Raw genomic sequence first — 18,845 nt, 5'->3', positions numbered from 1 at the left:
TTACACCATCAGACCCACTGGGGGGTGCAAGCCATGTGTGACACGATCCTGAGAGACTATGTATGCAGGGGGATATACACATTAGCCCAACAAGAGGTAGTCGGATGCCCCACTTGCCGGCGTATTAATCAGAAAGCCATGCGTTCTATGCCAGCTGGTGGTCAGCCCCTAGCGATTAGGCCATTTCAGAGGATTCAAGTCGACTTTACAGAATTACCCCCAGTACAGAGATGGAAATATCTGCTAGTAATAGTAGACCATTTCACTCACTGGGTAGAGGCTTTCCCAACTGCCAAAGACGATGCACCAACCGTGGCCCGACTGTTGTTAGAGAACATAATCCCGAGATATAGCATAATGGAATCTATCGACTCCGACTGCGGGACGCATTTTATTTCTAATCTACACCATTTGATCTGTACTACCCTGGCATCCTCAGAGCTCGGGTCGAGTTGAGAGAATGAATGGCACGCTCAAGACCCAATTGACTAAGCTGATGTTAGAAACTAAGTTACCCTGGCCAAAGTGCCTGCCCATTGCCCTATTGAGGATACATACGGCACCTCGCCGAGATGTCGGGGTTTCCCCCTATGAAATGCTGTTCGGATTACCGTATTGGAGTAAGGTTGATGGATGTCCCACTCTACAAGGGGGGGATGTATTTATCCGAACCTATTTACTGGCCTTATCCCGTTCTTTTGCAGAACTCCGGAGGAAAGGTCTCCTGGCTCAGACTCCGCCGCTTGACTTCCTCCTGCATAAGGTGGAGCCCGGAGATTGGATACTTGTTAAGACCTGGAAGGCCGAAAAGCTCCAGCCGCGGTGGGAAGGACCGTTCCTGGTTCTGTTAACAACTGAAGCAGCTGTTCGGACGAAAGAAAAAGGGTGGGTCCACGCATCAAGGATAAAGGGGCCTGTTCCGCCTGAAGAAGAAAGCACTTGGACATGCGAGCAAGGGGACAAGCCGTTGTCGGTAAAACTGAAAAGACAGCAATAATGAACTCTACTTGGACTGTATTGGTGGGGATATTGATCAGTTTACTCCTGTATGTGGGGGAGGGTGAGGGGAGATGTGACAAATGTCGAACTACAGTAAGACTTGGGATTCGAATCTATTCGGGATCATTTGTGTCCCATTCCTATGTGGACGATAGGTGTTACGATGTGAGTGCACGCCATGAATGTTGGGAGGATGGGAGACCCTATTATCAGATATATAATAAAGGATACGGTGGCAAAATCCATGGATGCCCTATAAATGACCGCTGGGTGTGTATTAGCAAAACTGGGAGGTGGGACCTATCCTCCGTGTTGCTCAGGGAGCAGGTTGACAGAGTCAAGGAGACCAAGATCCGGGGTTGGGGAAAGAGCAAGACCGTCAGGGAACGGTCGTGCTCCCTAAAGTGCCATCTGTATACGAAGAGGTAGAAGGACAGATTGAACTCCCTGATGTTACACAAAACCTGTTTATTGATCTCACCTCTAGAATAGCCACTGTTTTAAATGTTAGCAGTTGCTGGTGGTTGGGGGAGGCATGATTCTTCTTCTCGTAACACCCTGCCTAATTCCTTGTATTCAGTTTTTAATTCAGAAAAATATTTCCCGACTCCAGGCAGTGGTGGTTCCACAGCATGGGACGCGGGAACTTCAAGTGATGTTGCTGCGAAAGACCAAGGATTTCCCGGGCCCTTGAGGGAAGGGGGGGGCTTATCTTGGTCACGCACATCTTAAAGAAAGAAAAGGGTGGAATTGTGAGAGGTAATTTCGGTTTAAACTTTAAGATGTGCCTGGACCACAGACTGATCTATAATAAAAGACAAAACTTTTGTTTCTTTTCTAACAACCATTTTATATACTCAAAAGTAGAATAGTTTAAATTGTGCAGAATGCTGACAATTTGTGAACAGAGTAAAAACAAGCAGGCTCTTGATTGATGAAGCCACTAACACAGGCAGGGAAGGATGAGTCCTTGACTGATAAGACTGCTAGCACAGACAGAGAAGAATAAGTCTTTGACTGATAAGACTACAGGGTGAGAAAAACAACAACTTTAGAGACTCTGAAAACATTTGTTGCAGACTTTGTGATAAGGGTGCGAATTGAAGAATAATGATGTTTTTAAGAATGTGAATCTCATGGCTTGTTAGAACCAAGGAGGGGAGGGACTTGTACTGTATATAATGGGAGACTTTGTAAGCCTCAGCGCGCCTTTTCTTTAAGGGTGCCCGACTCTGCAGACTTGCTAATAAAACTTTGTTTTCCTGAATTTGTCTAGAGCGATTATTGAGAAGCGATTTTCGTTTCTAACAGTGGGGTTTATAGAAAGAGAGAGAGAGTGGGGTTTATAGAAAGAGAGAGTGTGAGGTTTAGAGAGAGAGAGTGGGGTTTATTGAAAGAGAGAGATAGTGGGGTTTATAGAAAGAGAGAGAGATAGTGGGGTTTATAGAAAGAGAGAGAGATGGTGGGGTTCATAGAAAGAGAGGGATAGAGAGTGTGGGGTTTATAGAGAGAGTTAGTGGGTTTGTAGAAAGGAAAAGAGAGATGGTGCGGTTTGTAGACACACAGAAAGGGTTATACCGAACATCAACAGATTGTCGAGTTTAATGGTATTGATTTGTGCAACGTTGAAGTGCTGTCGTTATTTTAAAAAGAGACATTTTACCTACACATCAATAATGCTCGCGAGCAGAGGGTTCAACTTGACTTGGGCGGCTCCGTCTTCAGCCGGAATGCAATATTTTTTCTACAATTGATTCGTCATACTTGGGGAGTTCAAAGTGTGAACGCGTGTGCACTTGGTGCCGGATTTGCAGCAACAGTTGACGTGTCGCAATGATCGGTTCCAGAACAGGATCGGATTAAAAGCAGGAAATGATATAAGGGCTGCAGCTGCTGCGGGCGCTCCCAGGACTCTCCCTGAAAGCTAACCAAGGCAGCGGGGCTCAGTCTGGAACTTGCCCAGACGCCTTGTCCTTTCAGGCCCGAGTCAGTGAGCGCTGTACTGAGGCATGGCTCTGAAAAGGAAAGCAGAAACAGCTCTCAGTATTAACGTGTGTGCAGCCCGAGCGCTGCAGGAGCTGCTCAGAAGCAACTTGGGACCCAAAGGCACCATGAAAATGTTAGTTTCTGGCGCTGGGGACATCAGGCTGACCAAAGATGGTGGCGTGCTACTGAGGGAGATGCAGCTCCAACATCCCACTGCCTCCTTCATTGCCAAGGCAGTGGCTGCTATGGACGAGGCGGTGGGAGATGGGACCACCTCAGCTGTGCTCATCATTGGGGAGATTTTGAAACAGGCCCACCGCTACATTTCCGAGGGGGTCCATCCCCGGGTCATCGTCGAAGGATTGGAGTTAGCCAAAGAAGAAGCCATCTCCTGCCTGGACGAACTCTGGGAAGACGACGATGGTTTCATCAGGCAGAAGGTTGCCCGGACCTCACTGGGGACCAAGGTTCACTCAGAGTTGGCAGATTTGCTGGCGGACCTGGTGGTGGAGGCAGTGCACTGTGTTTATCAGCACAGACAGCCCATTGACCTGAACCTGGTGGAAATCATGGAGATGCAACAGCAGACTGAGTGTGACACCGTCCTCATCAAAGGCTTGGTTCTAGACCATGGTGCTCGCCACCCGGATATGAAGAAGCGAGTGGAGAATGCTTACATCCTCACCCTGAACGTGTCTCTGGAATATGAGAAAACCGAGGTGAACTCCGGCTTCTTTTACAAGAGTGTCGAGGAAAGGGAGAGGTTGGTGAAGGCGGAGCGACAGTTCATCGAGGAGAGAGTCCGAGCGATCATAGCGCTGAAGAGAAAGGTGTGCGGCGACTCTGACAAAGGGTTTGTTGTGGTCAACCAGAAGGGCATCGACCCCCTCTCCCTTGAGCTGTTTGTGAAGGAGGGGATTGTAGCGCTGAGAAGAGCCAAGAGGAGGAATCTGGAGAGGCTGCCCCTGGCATGTGGGGGCTTGGCAGTGAACTCCGTGGAGGAGCTGACTGAGGAATATCTGGGCCATGCAGGGCTGGTCTATGAGCAGACGCTGGGAGACCGCAAGTACACTTTCATTGAGAAATGTGATAATCCCCAGTCTGTCACCCTGCTCATTAAAGGACCCAACAAACACACCATGACCCTGATCAAAGATGCCATTCGGGATGGCATGCGAGCTGTGAAGTGTACCATTGAGGATGGTGCTGCCATGCCGGGGGGTGGGGCTGTTGAAATTCGCATCGGAAGCCAGTTACTAGACTACCGTAAAGGTAAAGTCAAAGGTCATGCACGGTTTGGATTTCAGGCTTTTGCTGATGCCATTCTGATTATCCCAAAAACACTGGCCCAGAATGCCGGGTATGATCCTCAAGAGATTGTGTCGAATGCCCTGAGCAGAGAACGTGAGACTACCCTTCCTGTGCGCATAGATTTGTCCAGTGGTGAGCTAATTAATGACTGGGAGACTCCTATATGGGACAGCGCTTGTGTCAAGCATCAGCTGATACATACTTGCACTGCAGTGGCAAGCAACCTCTTATTGGTAGATGAGATTGTCGGAACAGGAATGATTTCAGACAAAAAGTGATTGCGTCTGACTGGATTATCAAACTCTCATCAGTTTTGTGACTGAATTGATTGTTAATAAGAATGCAGATCAGAGATATTAGGAAACAAACCAAATGAGGTGATATAGGAAATAGAAATCAAATTTAAAATGTACAGAATGTGATGAATGGTAGATACATAACATACCATTATTTTGCAAAGAATAAGTGACTCTGTAAAACCAAAATACTATGATTGAATAAATATTGTCAATTTGCCATTGTTGTCCGAAAGCTTTATTCTTCTGTGTTATTTCACCACAGTCTCAGGAAGGAATCATTCGGGTTGAGACAGAGGTATAGAGCAGTCTGCTCCAAGCCAAGAAAGTAAACAGCTTGTGAGGCCTTGGTTTATTTTTTAAAGTTGGAACAATAGAAGCAGTTTGAATCTGTGGGGTCAAGCTCCCAGAGAACCAGGATTTTTAATTTTAGCTTTTCTACAGTTTCTGCCATCTTGAATAAAAGCTTTCACACCCAGCTTCCTCTCTCTGCTACAGCTAAAAGCTGAGGTTATATTCATGCTGCTGGAATTGCATGTGAGACAATCTATTTTATTGAATTTGCCTTTGCCAAGGCTATGTTACTATATTAGAACAATTAACTATTAGTAATTTATATATATTTTGTTAAGCATTTTGATAGAGTTACAGTTAAGCCAATTCTTTTCCTTAATTTTGTCTGTATTTTAACTGTGGTGTGTTTTGCTTACCATTGACTAGTTAGACCAATCAAATGCATATGGAATGCACTGCCTTACATTTACCTTTAAAATAACAAAATGTTATGATCTAGGCAATCTTAGTATATTTTAAGGGTTTGGTCTGGTCCATAACAATTGGATTCAAGATGATACCTGTATTTTTTTAGGAAGTGAAATAAAGCTGGCAAACCATTGAGTTATTCAACTTGCAATGTCATTTGCATAATAGTGGAATCATTTGTTGGGACAAAATTTCAAGAAAATAGTCCTGCAAATAATGCCGTACTCCAGCAGCCAATGGCAGGTCTTGGTTCTCCGGCATTTAACGGTGCCACCTCCCAGAATGCACTTATTGGAACATCTTCTGCAGGAAGATAGATTGATGGTGCCTTCAGTTTAGAAACATTGATGAAAATTTGCAGGATACACACACTGTGTACAGTTCTGGGTATACTGCAACAGAAAGGATTGGAGAGGGTTCAGAAAAGATTGGCCAGAATATTGCTGAAATTGGGCAGTTTGAATTACAAGGAGAGGCTAGGTAGGCTGGAATTTCTTTCACTGGAGCGTAGGAAGTTGAGGGGTGACCTTAAAGACGTTTATAAGGTCATGAGTATATTGATAAGGTGAATAGCAAAGGTGTTTTCCTCAGGGCGAGGAGTTGAAAACGAGGGGGCATATCTTTAAGATGAGAGGAGAAAGATTTTAAAGGGACATGAGGGTCAATGTTTTTGCACAGAAACTGGTTGTTGTGTGGGATAAACTGCCAGAGAAAATGGTAGATGTAGATACAGTTACAACATTCAAAAAACATTTGGATTGATACATGAATAGGAAAGTTTTAGAGTAATATGGGCCAAATGCAGGAAAGTGGAACTGGGTTTAGTTTGGGAAACTTGGTTGGCATGGACAAGTTGGAATGAAGGGTCTGTATGGCTCTATGACAAGACCACTATAACCTGGTTCATTGTCAGATATTAGATGCTGCCTGAACTGCTATGCTCTTCCAGCACCACTAATCCAGAATCTGGTTTCCAGCATCTGCAGTCATTGTTTTTACCTTGTCAGATATTTGCAGTTTGCCTGAAAAATGATACTTTCCAAAGATAGTTTAAGTGGACATTGATAATGAGAAGTTTGTGAAAAGGAAATGTTACTACCTTTGCATGGAAAGGGCAATAGATCCTGTTTTTCAACCAGTTATAGGTTCAGAAACAAAACTAAAAGCATTGAAACATTTAGGAAGTCAAAGTTGATAATATGGAACTGTTTCTTTCTACCTCCTAACTGCTTCCAGCACTTTTTGTTCTGATTTCAAATTTCCAGTATTTAAAGTGTTTTTTTTATGTCAAATATTTGGTTGAAGAGTCTTAACTCTCTGCAACTATCAGGGCTCTGGATAGTGGGATGAATGGGTGGCATGGTGGCTCAGTGGTTAACAGTGCTGCCTCATCATCAGGGACCTGGGTTCAATTCCACTCTCAGCTGACTGTCTGTGTGGAGTTTGCACATTCTCCCCATGTCTGCATGGGTTTCCTCCCACAGTCCAAAGCTGTGCATATTAGATGGATTGGCCATGCTAAATTGCCCATAGTGTCTGGGGATGTACAGGCTAGGCAGATTCGCCATGGGAAATGTGGGTCTGAATGGGATGCTGTTCAGAGAGTTGTTGTGGACCCGATGAGCCAAGTGGCCTGTTTCCATACTGTGAGGATTCTCTGATTCCATGAATAATAAAATAAGATGACAGATTGGGTAAAGCCTTCTGACTAATGTCTCCTCTAAGTCTTGTGTTGTTTACCTGTCTATTTGAATACAAAATGTCTCTTTCATTCTTAGTCAGAAATCACTCAACACCAGTTTTTTTTTATAGATATTTTTATTAGAAATTTAACATTTTTACAAGTTTACAAAAATAAACAAAACTCTCAGATATAAACATTGATATACAATTAGCTCAAATATACAATAACCATAATTTGACAAAAATAGAAAAAAAAAACAAAACAAAAAAAAACAAAAAGAAAAAAAAAACACAAACAAACAAAACTCAACTATCTACTAATCTAACCTACAACTAACCAGGGTGTATATTTAAGTCTCTTACATGCTCGGGATGTGTTAACATCAGATATGATAAAACCCGTATTCGTGCGGGATTCCTCCCCCGAGGGGCCGCGGACCAGCCAGGTCTGTAGTCTCAATTAAATAAAAGCCCTTGTTAGGATAGCCGAAATATCTGTATTTATGTAATTCAAAAAGGCTGCCATATTTTATAAAATAATTCGGTCTTTCGGTGCACCATATTTGTAAGGAAGTCAAGGGGAATACATTCCATAATTAGTCTGTGCCAATTTGAAAGTCCAGGGGGGCCCTCCGCCACCCAGTTCATCAAAATATTTTTCCTTGCACAGAAAGAAAGAATAGAAAATAGTCTCTTCCCGTACGTGTCCAGGGAGGGAAAGTTCGAAAAGCCCAAGAGGAGAGATACGGGGTCCACTTTTATTTCCGTTCCTAAAATTTCTGTCAGGGTGCTTGCTACTTTAGTCCAATATCTACGGATCTTATGACAGGTCCATAAGCAATGTACAAGAGTGCCCACCTCTATTTTGCATTTAGGACACATTGGAGATGCTCCTGCCTTAAATTTTGCCAATCGAACCGGTGCTATATGGGCCCTATGAAGTATCTTCAGCTGGATAGCCTGGGTTCTGTTGCAAATAGTAATTCTTCTAGCATTTTCCCAGATATCATTCCACGTTTCTGTGGAGATTTCTAGTCCCAGATCCTGATCCCATGTTTTAAGCAGATTATCCATATCTCCCGATACTTCATCATGTAGCAAATGATAAATATTACTGACGGAAGATACCCCCACTGGTCGTAGGACACTACATTCTCTATCGGATTTATAAAGACTATATAATAACGTAGTCTTCTTCTGTATAAAATCTCGAATTTGGAAGTATCGAAAGAGGTCTCCATTGGGTAGTCCGAATTTCTGACGCAGCTGTCCGAAAGACATCAGGACCCCATCCTTAAATAAATCCCCGAGACATGAGATACCCCTGGATCTCCAGAGTTTAAAAGTGGCATCTGTTAACCCCGGTTTGAATCCCCATGCTCCCACTATCGGTGCATAGGGGGATGTTTTATGTGAATTACCCTCATTTTGCCGCATTATATTCCAAGCCTTGATTGTATTCAGTATTATAGGGTTTTTACAGTGATCTGTAATGATTTTCCTCTTGTCTGAGAATAAAAGGTTAATAAGTGGGTATTTTACTTGAGAAGCCTCGATGTCCAACCAGATTGATTGTGGATCAGACAAGACCCAATCAGCTATATAACTTAATAGGGAACTTAATTGATATTTCCTAAAATCTGGGAAGTCCAATCCACCCCTTGCCTGTGGAAGCTGTAGCTTCTTCAGCTTAATAAGGGGCCGCCTATGGTTCCAGATAAAGGAACTCAGCCAGCCGTATAGTTTACATAAAGCTGTCCTCGGCAGCATCACCGGAAGCATTCTCATAGGATATAGGAGACGGGGCAGGATATTCATTTTGATTAATGCTATTCTACCCAACCAGGAAATTGGCAGGTCTCCCCATCGCCGGAGGTCCTGCCTTATCCTTTCCAATAAATACACAAAATTAGCCTTATACAACTGACCAAATACTGGGGTAATAAAAATGCCTAAATATAAGAAACCCTCCAGGGACCAGCGAAAGGGAAAAAGGGAACCGTCCGCTAAGCGGGGTATCACAGCAAGGCCACCCATTGGCATTGCCTCCGATTTTGAAAAGTTAATTTTATAACCTGAGAATGCACTAAATGTATTAATAACTTGGATTAAGCGGGGTATGGACGTCAAAGGGTTACTGAGGAATAGAAGAACATCATCTGCATAAAGGGTAATTTTATGTTTACCTGTACCAATCCTTGGGGCCACTATATTAGGATCAGCTCGTATAGCTTCTGCTAGTGGTTCAATTATTAGCGTGAATAACAATGGCGAGAGGGGACATCCCTGACGGCAGCCCCTACCCACACTGAAGCTATCCGAGCCTAATCCATTGGTAACCACAACTGCTTTGGGATCACTATACAATGTTGAGATCCATTTGGTAAACACCTGTCCAACACCAAACCTCTCCAATGTGTAAAACAAATATGACCATTCGACCCTATCAAATGCCTTTTCCGCGTCTAATGAAACCACTACTCCTGGTATCTTTCCCTGATGACAAGCTTGAATCATATTCAGAGCCCTTCTAACATTATTGGATGATCTACGGCCCTTAATAAACCCCGTCTGATCCTCCTTTATAATATGTGGCAGTATCCTTTCTAATCTCAGTGCTAACGTTTTAGAGAGGATTTTAAAATCTACATTTAGCAAGGATATTGGTTTGTATGATGTACAATCTTCTGGGTCTTTTCCTTTTTTAAGGATAAGAGAGATATTTGCCTCTTTCAACGAAGGCGGGAGACAGCCCTGACTATATGCATAGTTATACATATCCATAAGTGGACCAACCAGTATTTCTGTAAATTCTTTATAGAATTCAGCTTGAAAGCCATCTGGGCCCGGCGTCTTACCATTTTGAAGGTGCCTAATTGCATCAACTATTTCTTGGGGTGTAAGAGGAGCATTTAGGACTGATACTTGTTCCGGAGTTAGGTCTGGAAAAGTCAAATTTTTAAAAAATGACTGCATCCTCTTCGTCCTATCTTCACAATCCTGTGATTTATATAACTCAGAATAGAATTTTCTAAAGGTCGCATTAATCTTTTTATGATCATGAGTCAAAATACCCGTACTTTCCTTGATAGACATAATAGTCTGAGGGGCCTTTTTTTTCTTTGCAAGAAATGCTAAGTATCTACCCGGTTTGTCGCCATATTCATATAACCTTTGCTTTGCAAATAATATTTCCCTCTTAGCCGTTTGAGTAAGTGTAGTATTTAGAGCTGTCCTAAGAGCTGTAATCCTTTGCAATTTAATAATAGAGGGTCTATCAGTGTATGCTGTTTCAGCCGCTTTTAAGCGGGCTTCAAGCAGACGCTGTTGTTCTCCCTTTAATTTCTTCTGGGTCGCAGAGTAGGAGATGATCAAGCCTCGCGTGTAAGCTTTGATGGTCTCCCACATCATTGACGGGTTGCTAGCTGTACCTGAATTAATTTCTAAAAAAGTTTTAAATTCTTGCGAGAAGTACTTTACAAATTTACTATCTTTCATTAAGAAGGGGTCCATACGCCAATGCCGAGGGGATGTCCCACTGTTCCTCGCCTTAGTTTCCATATATACAGCAGCGTGGTCAGAAATTGCTATATTACCTATTTTACAGGATGATATGGAATTTAAAAAAATTGAGGGGGCAAAAAACATATCAATTCTGGTGTGACATTTATGTGGATTAGAGTAGAAAGAAAAATCTCTACCCTGTGGATGAAGACATCTCCATACATCTACTAATCCTAATTCTTTGTTCAGATCCATCAATTGTCTAGATCTGGGAGATACTCCTGCAGTACTCTTGGGAATCCTGTCTATTTCCGGATCCATAATACAGTTAAAGTCTCCCCCTATAATTATATGACGGGCATCAAAAGCCATCAATTTTGAAAAGGCTTCCGTTATAAATTTAAAGGGGTGTGCCGGGGGGCAGTACAAATTTAAAATCCCATATTCCTCTCCATTTATGAGAGCTTTAATCAAGATATATCGTCCAGATTCGTCTTTTATCTGCTTTAGGATTTTGAAAGGGAAATTCTTCCGAACAAGAATAACAACTCCCCTGCTTTTTGAGCTAAAAGAAGAAAAAAAGGCCTGATCAAATCCGCCCTGTTGTAATTTCAAGTGTTCTTTATCTGACAGGTGTGTCTCCTGTAGGAGAGCTATATCAACTCTTTCCTTCTTAAGATTTGATAATATTTTCTTCCTTTTAAGTGGCGAATTACTCCCCTTGACATTCCAGGTGCACCACTTAACCGATTGATCAACCATAATCCTCTGGGCCAATCCGAGACCCCTCGGGAGGGGGAACCCTATCCAGAACATCCCGAGCATGGAACATGTAAAATTTACAAAAATAAACCCTCTTTAATACACCCACAACAATACAGTAAAAAACTATTTCTAAATAAAAAAAATATAAAACGTATCTAAGTGGAGACTTTCCCCCTTGTTCCCAGGGGGCATCACTTCCTCTCCAAAAATCCCTCATATCCTCTCCCAACCGATGCCCCACCCTTGACCTAGGCACTCCTCAATCAAATGAGGAAAATTCAAATATAATACAAAGCTAGAGTTAACAGTGAGCACCCCACCCCCACCCCTACCAACACCTGGGTATATTTGGTAATGTTAATACCATATATAAACATATAACTATAAAATTACCAGTTCAACAAATAATAATTAAATATGATAATACAAAATAACGAAGGGAAAAACAACCCCGCTCCTAAAGACAGAGGTAAAATCGAATAAGGTAACCACCTCCCCCCACCAACATTAACCAAATCCCCCAGCTTATATATACATATATATACATACACATACATATATATATATATATATATACACACACACATATACATACACCTCTCATATATACATAAAATAATAACAGAAAACAACTCCAAGGCGGGGGGGGGGGGGAGAAAATCAAATCCCTCTCCCCACCCCCCATAATAATATTAAGCAATAAGGTAAGAAAAAAAAAGGGAGGGGATATAAACCAAAACGGGGGGGGGGGGGGGGGGAAGGCAGACCAACATCCATTATGTCCTACAGTTTATCTAAGAGAGTCCAAGAATTCCTTAGCCTTTTCTGGTGATCCAAAGTTATATACAGATCCTTCATGGTTAAAGCGTAACATCGCTGGGTAGCGTAAGGAGTACTGTACATTTAAGTCCCTTAAACGCTTCTTCGCCTCATCGAATGCCTTCCTCTTTCGAACCAGAGCCGGGGAAAAGTCCTGAAATAGCATGATCTTGGATCCTTTGTAGATCATAGCTTGGGGGTCTTTTCCGAGATTTCTAGAGGCTTCTAGGAGTATCTGCCTCTCCCTGTAGCTCTGCAGCCGGAACAGGACCGGGCGTGGGCGCTGGTTCGAGCCGGGCCCGCGTATTGCTACCCGGTAGGCCCATTCCACCCTTACCCGGCCTGATCCAGCTTGCAGATTTAAAAGTTGTGGCAGCCACTGCTCCAGGAATGCTGTAAGCTGGCCTTCCTCTTCCTGCTCGGGAAGGCCCAGCAAACGAATATTTTTTCGACGACCTCGATTATCGAGGTCGTCAAGATGATTTTCCAAGGTCCGGACTCGCTGCTCGAGAGTCCGGACCTGATCCACGGCCGATTGAGCGGTTGTCTCCGAGGTCGCGGCCTTTAGCTCCGCCCCTCCGACTCGGCGTTGAATTTCTTCAATTTCACGGTCGTGCTTCTTCAGCGCGGCCGACAGCGACTCCCAACGGTTCCTGGATTCGACGATAAAGGCATCGATCTTCGAGTCAAGCTTGGAAAGCATTTCTGCAAGACTTGCTACTGTAGGTAAGTCCCCCGGGGCGGCTGTGGACGCCTCTGCTGCAGCTGGAGAGTGTGGGGGAGGGGTTCCTGCTTGCTGAGAGCTGCGGGCTCCCTTCCCTTTAGTCATTTTAACTTAGGATAAAGTTGCTTAAAAATAATATTGCACAACTAATTGAGTTACTAAACTGTTAAAAATGATTTATAAATGATTTGGTGAGCTTGGTAGGGGGTAGGTGACCCACTGTGCCCAGGTCTTGGGAGGAGCACTATAGACTCAGTCTTACTGGGTCGCCGCCATCTTGGATCCCCGCCACTCAACACCAGTTTATAGTCCAACAGGTTCATTTGAAATCACAAGCTTTCAGAGCATAGCCCCTTCATCAAGTGAAGTGAGAGGGAGGCACACAGAACGTAGAATTCATGGGCAATTCATACAAATGGTGTGAGGGGAGTGTTGAATACTAAATCGCTGCAGGGGACTAACGGTGTTAGATGGTGTGAATTAAGTAATAGTTGAATAACAACCAAATGGTTGACCTATAATCTGATTAAATGCGGCAGAGAGATAATTACAAAAATTAAGACATATCGGATCATCAACATGGATACTGCCATCAGATGTGGGAACACCACCCACCACGTGCTCATGACTCGGCCAATATTGTCTGTCTCATATGCTGCGTGCAAGGATGCCCCAAGGCATTATATGCTGGTGAGACCATGCAGATGCTATGACATCAGACATTGCGTAACAATTGCCAGACAGAATGTTCCTTCCCAGTCAGGGAACACCTGAGTAGTCAAGGACATTCAGCCTCCAATCTTTGAGTAACTGTCCTCCAAGGCAGACTTTGAGGTACGCACCAATGCAGAATCACTGAACAGCAACTGATAGCCAAGTTCCATACCCATGAGGATGGCCTCAACCGTGATCTTGGGTTCATGTTGCAGTACGTATGACCCCACCACACTATTCTGCATCTGTAAAATCATTCTTACTATCAAGTTTTGACACCATCACCTTGATAAAGTGTTATGATCTCTCTACCTTAATTAGTTTGTACAGTTTTGGATCATTTATTACTTTGGTTAGACCCCCAGCATGCGACTCTTATATCCATTATGTTATTCCAGTCAAATAAAAATTGGAAGAACTGTGGATGCTATAAATCAGCAGCAAGAATAAGGGTTGCTGGGGGAGTTCAGCGAGTCTGGTCGTATCTGTGAAGAAAAATCAGAGTGAACGTTTTGGGTCCAGTGACCCTTCTTCTTGTTTATCATTGCAGCTGCTGGGCTTTTCCAGCAACTTCTGTCTGTGTTCCATGTTATTCCAGTCATTTGTTTGTCTCTAGCACCATCTTATTTTTAATTTTTTATAATTATCTCTCTGCCTCAGTTAGTTGGATTATAGGTCATTCCTTCACTTGTTATTCAGCGACTGCTACTTTACTTTCACTGTCTAACACCCTTGGTCCCCTGCAGAGACGTATTATTTGACACTCCCTCCACACCATCTGTCTGATCTCTCTGCCTTTGATGTCTCTGCCCATAAATTCTGCATCTCTGTGCTTCCTCTCACTTCACCTGACGAAGGGGCACATTCTGAAAGCTTGTAATTTCAAATAAATCTATTGGACTATAACTTGGCGTTGTGTGTTTTCTGACTTCACCTAGCCCAGTCCAACACAGGCAATTTACATCATTGTTTTTCATGATTCTGTATGAGTGATATTTTAAAGGGGACAACGTTTAAGCATCCTATGTGATACCTTCAGTTTTTCAATAAACTTTACATCTGACTGAAATCATTTTGCAAGGGTATAGGGAGAGGCTGAACAGGCTGGGGCTGTTTTCCCTGGAGCGTTGGAGACTGAGAGGTGAGCTTATAGAGGTTTACAAAATCATGAGGGGCCTGGATAGGAAAAATAGACAAGGTCTTTTCCCTGAGTTGGGGGAGTCCAGAACTAGAGGGCATAGGTTTAGGGTGAGAGGGGAAAGATATAAAACAGACCTAAAGGGCAACTTTTTCACGCAGAAGGTGGTACATATATGGAATGAGCTGCCAGAGGAAGTGGTGGAGGCTGGTACAATTGCAACATTTAAGAGGCATTTGGATGGGTATATGAATAGAAGGGTTTGGAGGGATATGGGCCGGGTATTGGCAGGTGGGACTAGATTGGGTTGGGATATCTGGTTAGCATGGACGGGTTGGACCGAAGGGTCTGTTTCCATGCTGTACTTCTCTATGACTCTATGACCTATGCACAAATATCATCAAGATAGTATTACACAACTTAGATGATTAACTGTCCTTCCTGTTAGTGTGAATTATAGAACTGGCATGTGTTGGGAAATGCTGCAATTCTGTGAAATATTTGCTGACTTGTGTTACAACTGGGCATGAATCATGTTATTTCAGGTCCCTAACATGAGAAAACAGATCTCCTACACAAGCCCACGCCTACTCTATTCTGAGATGTGTTGCGGTGCATCACAAGGCTCAGGTTGTATCTTTGGTCTGAGATGTTATTGCTCAGGGTGGCCCAATTATTGTCCCTGAATTTATTGGAATCATTTCTATTATCAGCTCACTTTATTTTGAGAACAAATTTGCAAACAAATTAAACCATGACATAGATTTATTCACAGGATCATTTCTAAAAGATGAGCTCGAGTGAATTGATGAACTTTCTTTTATTTAGTCATCATGTGGGTGTCTTTGACTGCCCAGGATTTTTTGCTTGTCCCCAATTGCCTTTGAGAAGGTGCTGATGTGGTCTTGAGTCACTACCCTCTACATGCTGCAGGTTGAGCCACAATGCCCTCAGAGAGTAAGCTCCAGTGAATGAAAGTCGACAAAAAAAGTACTCCGTGAATATGACTCAGTTGCTAAGTGTGTGCATTGTTGGTAAGAGAGTCTAAACGTTTATTTTATCTTGTGCAAACCAAATTCAGTTTCTCTTTTGTAGTTGACATTAAAGTGAAAGTAATTTCTTTAGGTTTAGTTCACTAGTCTGTTTCATTCTCTTTCTTAAAGATAGCTTGTTAAGTATAAGATTGATAATGGTGTTAAAAAAAAGATGAATTACAATCGAGTGTAAAGAGTGTGAAGCACGATACCAGAGTAATTAGTACATTAAATAAACTATGATAGTGATGACCGGATGGGTGGTGTGTTTCTACAGTAGCTGCTGGACACTGAGATGATCCAGAGTGTAGACATCTGCAGTAAATGGATTGAAGAACTTTGGATTTGGACTCTGGAGTCTGAGCTGCAGAAGTGAGGAGGGAGAAAGTGACCTAGGCACTTTGCTCCAGGTGACCTTCACATCCTTCAGGTTAGGTCATTAAAAACTGGCCAGTGATCAGGGGCAGGAGGATCTGGATGCAGGTGAAACAGGTACCTAGACTGAAACATAGTCAGTCAGTCTGCAGGAGGTAACATTGAAGGATCCTTAACCTCTGCAGTTGCCCAAAGAGGTTTTTGCAAGCTATTTGGATGAGGGTAGGCACTGTAGGAAGGATAAACAAATTGACCACAACATCATGGTACAGGGAACCATTCAAGTGGAGGGAGGAGGAATGTAATAAAGGTGAGGGTAGTATAATTAGGAAGGTAGATAGCTCTCTGCAACCATAAGTGTGAATCAAGAAGTCTGTGTTGCATGCCCCGTTCGAGGGTTAAGCACATCTCCTTGGGGCTGGGGAGGAACTTTGTATTAGGGCTGTAGGGGTGGGGAGGAAGGTGTGTGTGTATACGTGTAGGATAGGGGTGTGGATGGTTGGGTGGTCAACATTGATAAGACTGGGTAGCAGGTTCTGATGAAAGAGTTCAAAAAGTTAGGAGCTAAATTACCTCTCCAGTAACAATCTTGGAATTGCTACTTGATCTGTGGGAAAACTAGCAAGGGTAAATAAAGTCAAGGAATTAAGTCAGTGCCTCAAATACTGTTGTACGACAAATGGGTTTCAGTTCATGGGACACTAACACCACTACTGGGGTAGATGGGAGCTGTTTATTGAGCATGCTTCACTTGAACTGTGTAGGGACTAGGAGCTTGGTAAATCCAATATAAATGCCAGGAGACAGGGCTTTGAACTAAATAGGACAAGGACATTCTAAAGAGGGAATTAAATAGGTTTACAAAGCAAAAGGATATAGCAGCATTGCAGGGCAGCCAATTAGCTAATGATACCCAGGGATAGGAAGGAACAGAGTGTCCAACTGTAAGAAAGCAACAAATAGGATCAAAGTGAGGAAAAAAAGGTAAAAGGCAAAATTAATGGATTTTAACTTTAGTGCACAGTCTTCAGAATAAAATAAACGAATTAATAGCATGAGTAGGGGTTAACTGGTATAATGTTATAGCCATTTTGCAACCTTGGAGATCAAAGCTAAGCACTAAATATTCAGTGAGTACTAAATATTCAGGAGTATGAGACTTTTTCAAAAAGGACAAGCAGGAGAGAAGGAATAGTGGAGTAGCTTTGTTGGTATGAGATGGAATCAGCATGACAGCAAGAAATAATCTTGAATCGGGTGATGTAGAATTTACATGGAGCAGAGGAATGAAATTACAAAGGGATGAAGATTCTGGTGGGAGCAATCTATAGATTTCTGAACAGTAACCATACTATAGGGTAGCAAATAAATCTGGATATAGTTAGGCCATGTTAGAAAAAGCAGTACATGGGGAACTTTAATCTTCATTTTGATTAGGAAATTGAAATTGCCAGGTAACCATGAGGAAGAATTCAAAGAGAGTATTTAGAATAGTTTCCTAGAAAAATATATTATGGATCCAACCAGAAATCAAGTTATTTTGGATATGGTGTTACATAATGAGACAGGTTTAATAAATGATCTCTGTAAAAGATCCCCTAGGAAATAGTGATCATAACATTGGTAGAATTCAGCATTCAGTTTGAGAATGAGAAATTTGGGTTGGAAACAGCTGTGCTGAACTTCATTGAAAGTAATTACAAAGGAATGAGAGGAATGTTGCTGGAGTGGACTGGGAAAGGAGTTAACAAAAAAATGGTCGAGGAACAATGGAAGATATTTAAGAAAATAGTTAATGACTCATAGCAAAGATATATCCCAATGAGAAACCAGGGTTCTAGGAAAAGAATAAACCAATCATGGTTAATCAAGGAAGATAATGATAGCATACATACTGAAGGATGAAATATCTGGCTGGAAGAAGACAGAGGGTAGTAGTTGATGGCAAAGGTTCATCTTGGAGTGCCGTCACTAGCGGTGTTCCGCATCTGTTTTGGGACCATTGCTGTTTGTCATTTTTATAAATGACCTGGAGGAGGGGTTAGAAGGTTGGGTGAGCAAGTTTGCGGATGATACGAAAGTCAGAGGAGTTGTAGACAGTGAGTAAGGATGTGGCAGGTTACAGCGGGATATAGATAAGCTGCAGAACTGGGCAGAAAGGTGGCAAATGGAGTTCAATGTAGCTAAGTGTGAGGTGATTCACTTTGGTAAGAGTAACAAAAAGATGGGGTACTGGGCTAATGGTCAGATACTTGGTAGTGTGGATGAGCAGAGGGATCTTGGTGTCCATGTACACAGATCTTTGAAAGTTGCCACCCAGGTAAATAGTGCGGTGAAGAAGGCATATGGCGTACTGGCTTTTATTGGTAGAGGAATTGAGTTCCGGAGTACTGAGGTCATGTTGCAGTTGTATAAGACTCTGGTGCGGCCGCATCTGGAGTATTGTGTGCAGTTTTGGTCGCCATACTGTAGGAAGGATGTGGAGGCACTGGAACGGGTGCAGAGGAGGTTTACCAGGATGTTGCCTGGTATGATAGAAAGATCGTATGAGGAAAGGCTGAGGCACTTGGGGCTGTTTTCATTGGAGAAAAGAAGGTTTAGGGGTGACTTGATAGAGGTGTACAAGTTGATTAGGGGTTTAGATAGGGTCGACAGTGAGAATCTTTTTCCACGTATGGAGTCAGCTATTACAAGGGGGCATAGCTTTAAATTAAGGTGGGGGTAGGTATAGGACA

At 42.8% G+C, this 18,845-nt stretch overlaps 1 pseudogene; it reads left to right on the top strand.

Annotated features, from left to right (window-relative positions):
• The first annotated feature begins 2,822 nt into the window (after positions 1 to 2,822).
• Positions 2,823 to 4,812, top strand: LOC122549534 (T-complex protein 1 subunit zeta pseudogene; annotated as a pseudogene).
• The last annotated feature ends 14,033 nt before the right edge of the window (positions 4,813 to 18,845 follow it).

The sequence above is a fragment of the Chiloscyllium plagiosum genome, unplaced genomic scaffold, assembly GCF_037043375.1.
Source record: "Chiloscyllium plagiosum isolate Xiang-an unplaced genomic scaffold, Cpla_swu_hap1 HiC_scaffold_4, whole genome shotgun sequence".
Classification (NCBI taxonomy): Eukaryota; Metazoa; Chordata; class Chondrichthyes; order Orectolobiformes; family Hemiscylliidae; genus Chiloscyllium; species Chiloscyllium plagiosum.
Note: the sequence above shows the minus strand (reverse complement) of the source record. Positions and strands in the feature narration are given on the sequence as shown.